Below are 6,213 nucleotides of genomic sequence, written 5' to 3' on the forward strand. Positions count from 1 at the left end.
TAAAAGAGGAAAAATGGAGAAGCGAAAAGACAGAGAGAGAGAGAGAGAGAGAGAGAGAGAGACAGAGAGTATGCTGCAGTATTCATTTCAATTTTTTTCATTTTCCTGTAAACTAACTGTCTGCCCTGAAATGACTTTTTTTTTTCAATGAAACAAAATGGGTGCACATTTCCTTTTAGTGAGTGTTGCATGTTGTTGCGCATAATTATATTTTAAACATGCATTTCGTCATATAAGATGTCACCAAAAACCTGGAATGAGTCAACTCCCGAAATGTCATCTGTCAGGTATGTATCATTTCGCTCAAACTGCATTCAGCATCAAAAAATGTTCCTTCATCTCTCCGCACATCACGCTGGTGACGTGCACAGCGAGACGTACCGCACAACAATGCATTGTTGTCGTTCAGATCAAGTTTTTCTTGTTGCCCAAAACTAAGTGCTGTATAAAGTTTCACATGCTGTACTCAACGCTGGAGTCCAACATGTTCATCTTTCATAATGTAGTGCAAATTTGTGGTTTCGGATTTTGACACCAAGGCAGATATTCTTTTGGTTTGTCAAGAAAATTGCCGTTGGTGTTTACAAAAAACAGATGTTAGGTTCCCTGAAGACTGAAAAGTATTTCATGTTTAAAAAAAAAAAAAAAACATGTTAGCTACCTTGAAGACGCAAAATTGTCTCTGATGCTTAAAAAGCAAACATTAGACTCAAAACTTTAATGTCTACAGAAATGCTATGTGTTTATTTTTAACGTTGAATAATCCAGGTGGTGCATACAGATGATAGATCAATTAAAATGTGTAAATGGTCTTTGACGCTTACACCAATGTGTACATTAAATCTTCTGAATTGTCTTTTTTAGAATGTAGGTTAACTGAGCACTAATTTGTTTTTTGACGTTTACACGCGAAACACGCTAGGTTCACTGAAGTCTCAAACACATCTTTGATATTTAACATATAGGTTGAATGAAAATTGAACTGTCTTTGATGTGAACGGAAAAGTATCTGTGGTCCATTAAATCAACTTCATTGTCTTGTGCGTTTACAAAAACTTATTGGGTTCAACAATGACTAAAAATGGTCTCGGACGTTTACAAAAACATGTACACTGGGTTCGTTGGAAATGGAAAATTCTCTTTGATATCTCTTTGATGTCAATTTAATTTAAAGTTTGTTACTCGTGAAAGATGTGTTGGAAGAGGGGGACAACTAAAACAGGCAGTAGGGCAGCCCTCGAGGACCGGAGTTGCCTGTCCCTGCTTTCAATGGTTGTGTGTCTTTGATGATGACAAAAACACACGTTAAGTGTCCTTTGAGATTCATGACAATGTAGAATCTCAACACTGACAAATTTGGGTACGTTTAGGTTCATTGAAGACCAAAAAAAATAAATAAATAATTGTCTGGTGATGACAAAGTGCATGTTTGGCAGAAGGCAAATTGTTTGAGGTGTATATGCGAGTGTGGATGCTTACGTATGTTTAAACCAGTTCTATGATTGGCAGGCTATTAGTCTGAGGCAGGAGTGTTCAACCCCAGTCTCGAGGGCCCCTTTCCAGCTTGTTTTAGATGTCGCCCTCCTCCAACACACACCCGATTCAAATGATCAGCTCATCGGCAAGCTCTGAGAAGGCCGATAAGAATCCTGATTTATTTGAATCGGGGTGTATTGGAGTTGGGAGTCACCGGACTTGGGTGCCCCTGGTCCGTTGATCTTTTTTTTTCTCGGTGACCTAACATTGAATTACTGACCCCAGTGACTCAAATGACTCCACTTGTACAGATGATGCAGTCATTTTTTTCCGTTTTCGGAAAACATGACGATAACAATCTTTTTGTTTTGCTTTTCTTTTTTTTTTCTTTTTTTTTTTATCACGCAGCCGATATTTTTACTCATCCACTTCCTTTTCGGTTAACGTCAGAGGAATGCAAGATTGCTTGGTCACACAAGAGTTGGCATTGTTGATTTATTATTGTTATTTTTTTTTTGTGCGTGAATCTCCCCACCCTCCGAGCAAGCTTTTAGCATGCTATGTCCTGAGTGACAGCTGGTATTTGTCATTTGGCAACATCAGCCGCCTCGATGGCATAAATTACCCTCAACGTCGGCACAATGTAAAAAAAAAAGTCAATGAACTCGTGACAGTCTCGTAGCTTAGCTGCTAAAAGCAAGCCACACCTCGGTATGGAATCATAATCACAACGTCACTCAGGGTTGCCTCAATTTAAGATACCGAACATTGATGAAAAAAAGATTTTGCGTTGGTGTTAAACTATGGAACATATCAGACAAGTCTGGCTATTTTCAAATTTTTTGTATTTATGTACAGTAAACTAATCTCCATTGAGGGTTTTGGGTTCACGGTCCCGCTGTTTCGCAGATATTTTTGGGAGGGGACACTTAAAAGTATTTCGTTCGGCTGCCGTTTATTTTGGGTGTAATTCAACTTAATATCGCTATTTCCAGCTCAGCCAAGTTTTTCTTGAACATGATTGAATGTTAAATCCTCTTCAATCCTGATTTTGTCACCTACAAAAAGCGACGACTGTCGATTCATTTCGTAACGTGGATCTTTGGGCATGAGTATTGAAGTATCTTGTATCTAATCCGTTGCTCGTGATCTCAATCTGTATATGGAATGTTTTTTAAATGCGCTTGTATTGTTTTAAAAGTCTGCTTAATAGACCTTTAAAAAAGTTCCGTAATACTATACGGACATGCGAAAGGAGAATGAAATAAATAGAATATTTCTATCATGTGGATTTCACCTAATGCAGGGGTAGTCTGGGATGTATCCGCCACATTGGAGGCGGGGTTGCCGTACATGTTTTGTATTGTTTATAAAGCGTTCTGTCAATAAAATTGCATTGAGGATTAGTTTGAAGGTTTGATTTAGGCTTAAGGATGGAGTTGAAATGTTGTCAGTTTCACCCAGATGTCTCCGTGTATTCCTGACACTTGACCTAGTTTAACAGAATTGAAGGATTAGTTTTACAACAGATAATTATGTAACAATAACAGTCACAGTGTTGGGGAAAAGATGGATGGAACGATTGTAATTATCATCCATCCATCCATTTTCCGATCCCCTTATCCTCACAAGGTTCGCGGTGGGTACTGGAGCCTATCCCAACTGTCTTCGGGGACACCCTGAACCGGTTGCCAGCCAATCGCAGGGCACACACAGAGACGAACAACCATCCACGCTCACACTCACACCTAGGGACAATTAAGAGTGTTCAATCATCCTGCCATGCATGTTTTTGGAATGTGGGAGGGAACCGGAGTACCCGGAGAAAACCCACACAGGCCCGGGGAGAACATGCAAACTCCACACAGGGAGGCTGGAGCTGGAATTGAACCCGGTACCTCTGCATTGTGAGGTCGACGGGCTAACCACTGGACCACCGGGCCGCGGTAATTATCATTAATTATAAAATACGGCTCAGGGGACAGAACACCCATATCATTAAACCTCTTTATACCCGCTTATCCTCCAATATGGAGTCGATTTGTGAGTGTTTTTTCTTTTTGTTGAATTAGTATCCCTTTTCTTGACATTGCTGCATCCACACATGAACTCCGCCAAAAGTAAGCATGACTGCACGAGGAAGAAAAAAAAACGTTTGCGTCATTTCTGTGTGAAGGAAATGAAAAGCACCATGCAGGCAGGTGTGTTTCTTTCAGCTGCCACGCCTTAGTGCAATATCATCAGCAGCGTGTGCGAATATTTAAGGAGTGCACTTGCTTCGCACACTCATTCGCCCACTAGAAGGAAAAGGAAAAAAGACGCATTTAAGACGACTTCATTTAGAATTTGAACAAGGCTCAGGTAAGCCTCTCCAAATTCATATTTAGACCACATTGTATTATTTACTTTTGTTTTTTTTTTTTAAACAAATACTGAAGTGCTGGAAATATATTTAGACTGCAATCGTACAAAACGAAGTAACTTAAAATTGTATAACTTATGTACTTTTATCTACACTACAAAAAGAGTTTGCCTAAGGTGGGCAAAATTTTGGGAAGAAAAAAGGGAATGTAACAACATGATTATGTTCAGGGATTTTTTTTTTTTAATGTGAATTTGATATTTGTCCCCACCCAATAAAAACCTCAGAAAAAAAACAGAAATACATAGAATAATACATAGAGATGTAAAAAAAATCTGTAATTGATTCATTATTTTATTAATTGGGAATTTTACATCATCATTAAGGGGAAAATATGGGCCAGTAAAAAATTTGATGAATTTTCCTTTTGTCTGAAAAATGGCAATAAGTTCAGCAAATGCAAATTTTAAAGTGACTCATAAATGAATGAAATGAGCATTATTCATTTGTTATTTACTTGGAGATTTATTTTTATTTTTTTTACCATCTGTCAGTTTAGAATGCATCGAGAACTCCTCCTGGTCGGGGCCTTGATGGCTTTTCTTGCTGCCGTGCGGGGAACAGAACATTTGACTTTCGACAACTCCACCAGGGTTTGCTTCCTTCTTCTTGACTCTTATTTTTTATTTATTTTTTTATGTTTACAAAAAAAAAAGGGTATTTCCGATCACTGAAGACATTCTTCTTTCATTTTTAACCACCAACCCTTAAGTGAGTTATGTGAAAGACAAATTTTCCTCAAAGCTTACCAAACAGGTTGGTCTGGTTCATTAAGACTCGGAATTATCCTGGTTGCAACCCGAAACACATCGTGGCTTGACTGAAGACTAACTTATGTTTAACACACGTTGGCTTCATTCATGACGTTCTTTGATGTGAGGTTTATTTGAGAATGAAATGATCTTTAATGTTGATAAAAAGTCAAACCTTTGTGAGAATAACTGTCTTTGATATATAAAAAAACATGCATATTCGTTTTACTGGACTTAAATGGTCTTGGATGTTACAAAAAAAAAAATTTTCACTGTCATTTGAAATGGTTTTCAATGTTTCCAAAAAACATGCCTGTTAGCTAAAATCAGTAATGCCTATTGAAATGCTTTGGAAAAAAAATCCAAACAATGAAACCCCAAAAAATTCTCCCCCAAAACGTTTGTAATCATTCAATACACCCCCCCCCCAGAAATTATTTTAAAATATTGGGGAAAAATTTTTTAAAAAAAACCCAACTTGAGAAATCTTGGATTATTAAATTGGCTGTCATGTTTTATTTTGTGGACCCGCTCATTGTCATCAATGATCAATTGTCATATCATTAACATTTCACCCGATCACTGATTTTGCATAAAATACAAAATATCTGCAGATCCGATCCAGCCAATCAGATATGTGTAAAATCGAACCTTTTTTTTTAACCCCGCCAAAATAAAAAAACAAAAAAACTCACCTCCCCCCCGAAAAAACAACATCCAGTATACAGAAATAGAACAACCTCGCCCCCCCCCAAGAATCCACCCACCCAAATAATCTGAAAAAATATTGATCCACAAATAGGTGATAAGTGAATTGATTAATTGACTTTCCCACTTGCTTGCAAGCAACAATTCAAGGCAAAGCCGTGCGTTGTCTTCTACAGGCAAACGTCACCCGAGAGGGCTGCAGTAGCACCAACCTGTGTCTGGAGATGCCAAACAACTGCGATCCTGCGGGCAACAACACCAGCTGTCTGTTTGTGTCCTTGAACGCGGACACGCCCATGTCTCCCAATGGCTTCAACCTGTTGGTCGGTCTTAGCGGAAATTCCTCGGGAGCGATCGCCTTTGGACTCACGCAGGATTTCACAATGGTGAGAGTGAGACGACGACATGAAACAATTTCACCCTTGCAATATGTTTCTCGGTTGAATGAGAAAATGTCTCATGAGGAAATCTCATCCTAATGAAAAACTTTTTTTTTTCCTCCCAAATTCCAGGCCTAAAAAAAAAAAAGTGAACATTGCAATTACTAATCTCTGCAAAACTCACAGAGGTGTACCAAATTCTGTAAAGATTTTAAAATGTTCTACTTTCCGTTATTACCAGGAGAATACGGTCACCGCCTAATACAAATCCCACATCTAAACATTTTGTGAACTTGTGTTTTTATATCCGAAAAAAAAAGCCTGCCTAGCATTGCCAAATTCGGAGAATTCTCAAAACTGTGAACTTTTCACCCTCACAAAGGGGAATAGATGGGGAAACGGCGGCAGCATATCGTCAGCACCAAATAGAAATGACTTTGCTCCACACCTTAAGAATCTTAAATCCAAAAAGTCC

General features: G+C 38.5%; 1 long non-coding RNA gene across 1 annotated transcript; it reads left to right on the top strand.

The window, feature by feature from the left end:
* The first annotated feature begins 3,709 nt into the window (after window positions 1–3,709).
* Window positions 3,710–5,644, top strand: LOC109529534 (uncharacterized). The gene is made up of 3 exons (XR_002170847.1): window positions 3,710–3,837; window positions 4,393–4,491; window positions 5,535–5,644. It is a non-coding gene; the product is annotated as an uncharacterized LOC109529534 (long non-coding RNA).
* The last annotated feature ends 569 nt before the right edge of the window (window positions 5,645–6,213 follow it).

This window comes from Hippocampus comes, unplaced genomic scaffold (assembly GCF_001891065.2).
Source record: "Hippocampus comes isolate QL1 unplaced genomic scaffold, H_comes_QL1_v1.1 scaffold255, whole genome shotgun sequence".
Classification (NCBI taxonomy): Eukaryota; Metazoa; Chordata; class Actinopteri; order Syngnathiformes; family Syngnathidae; genus Hippocampus; species Hippocampus comes.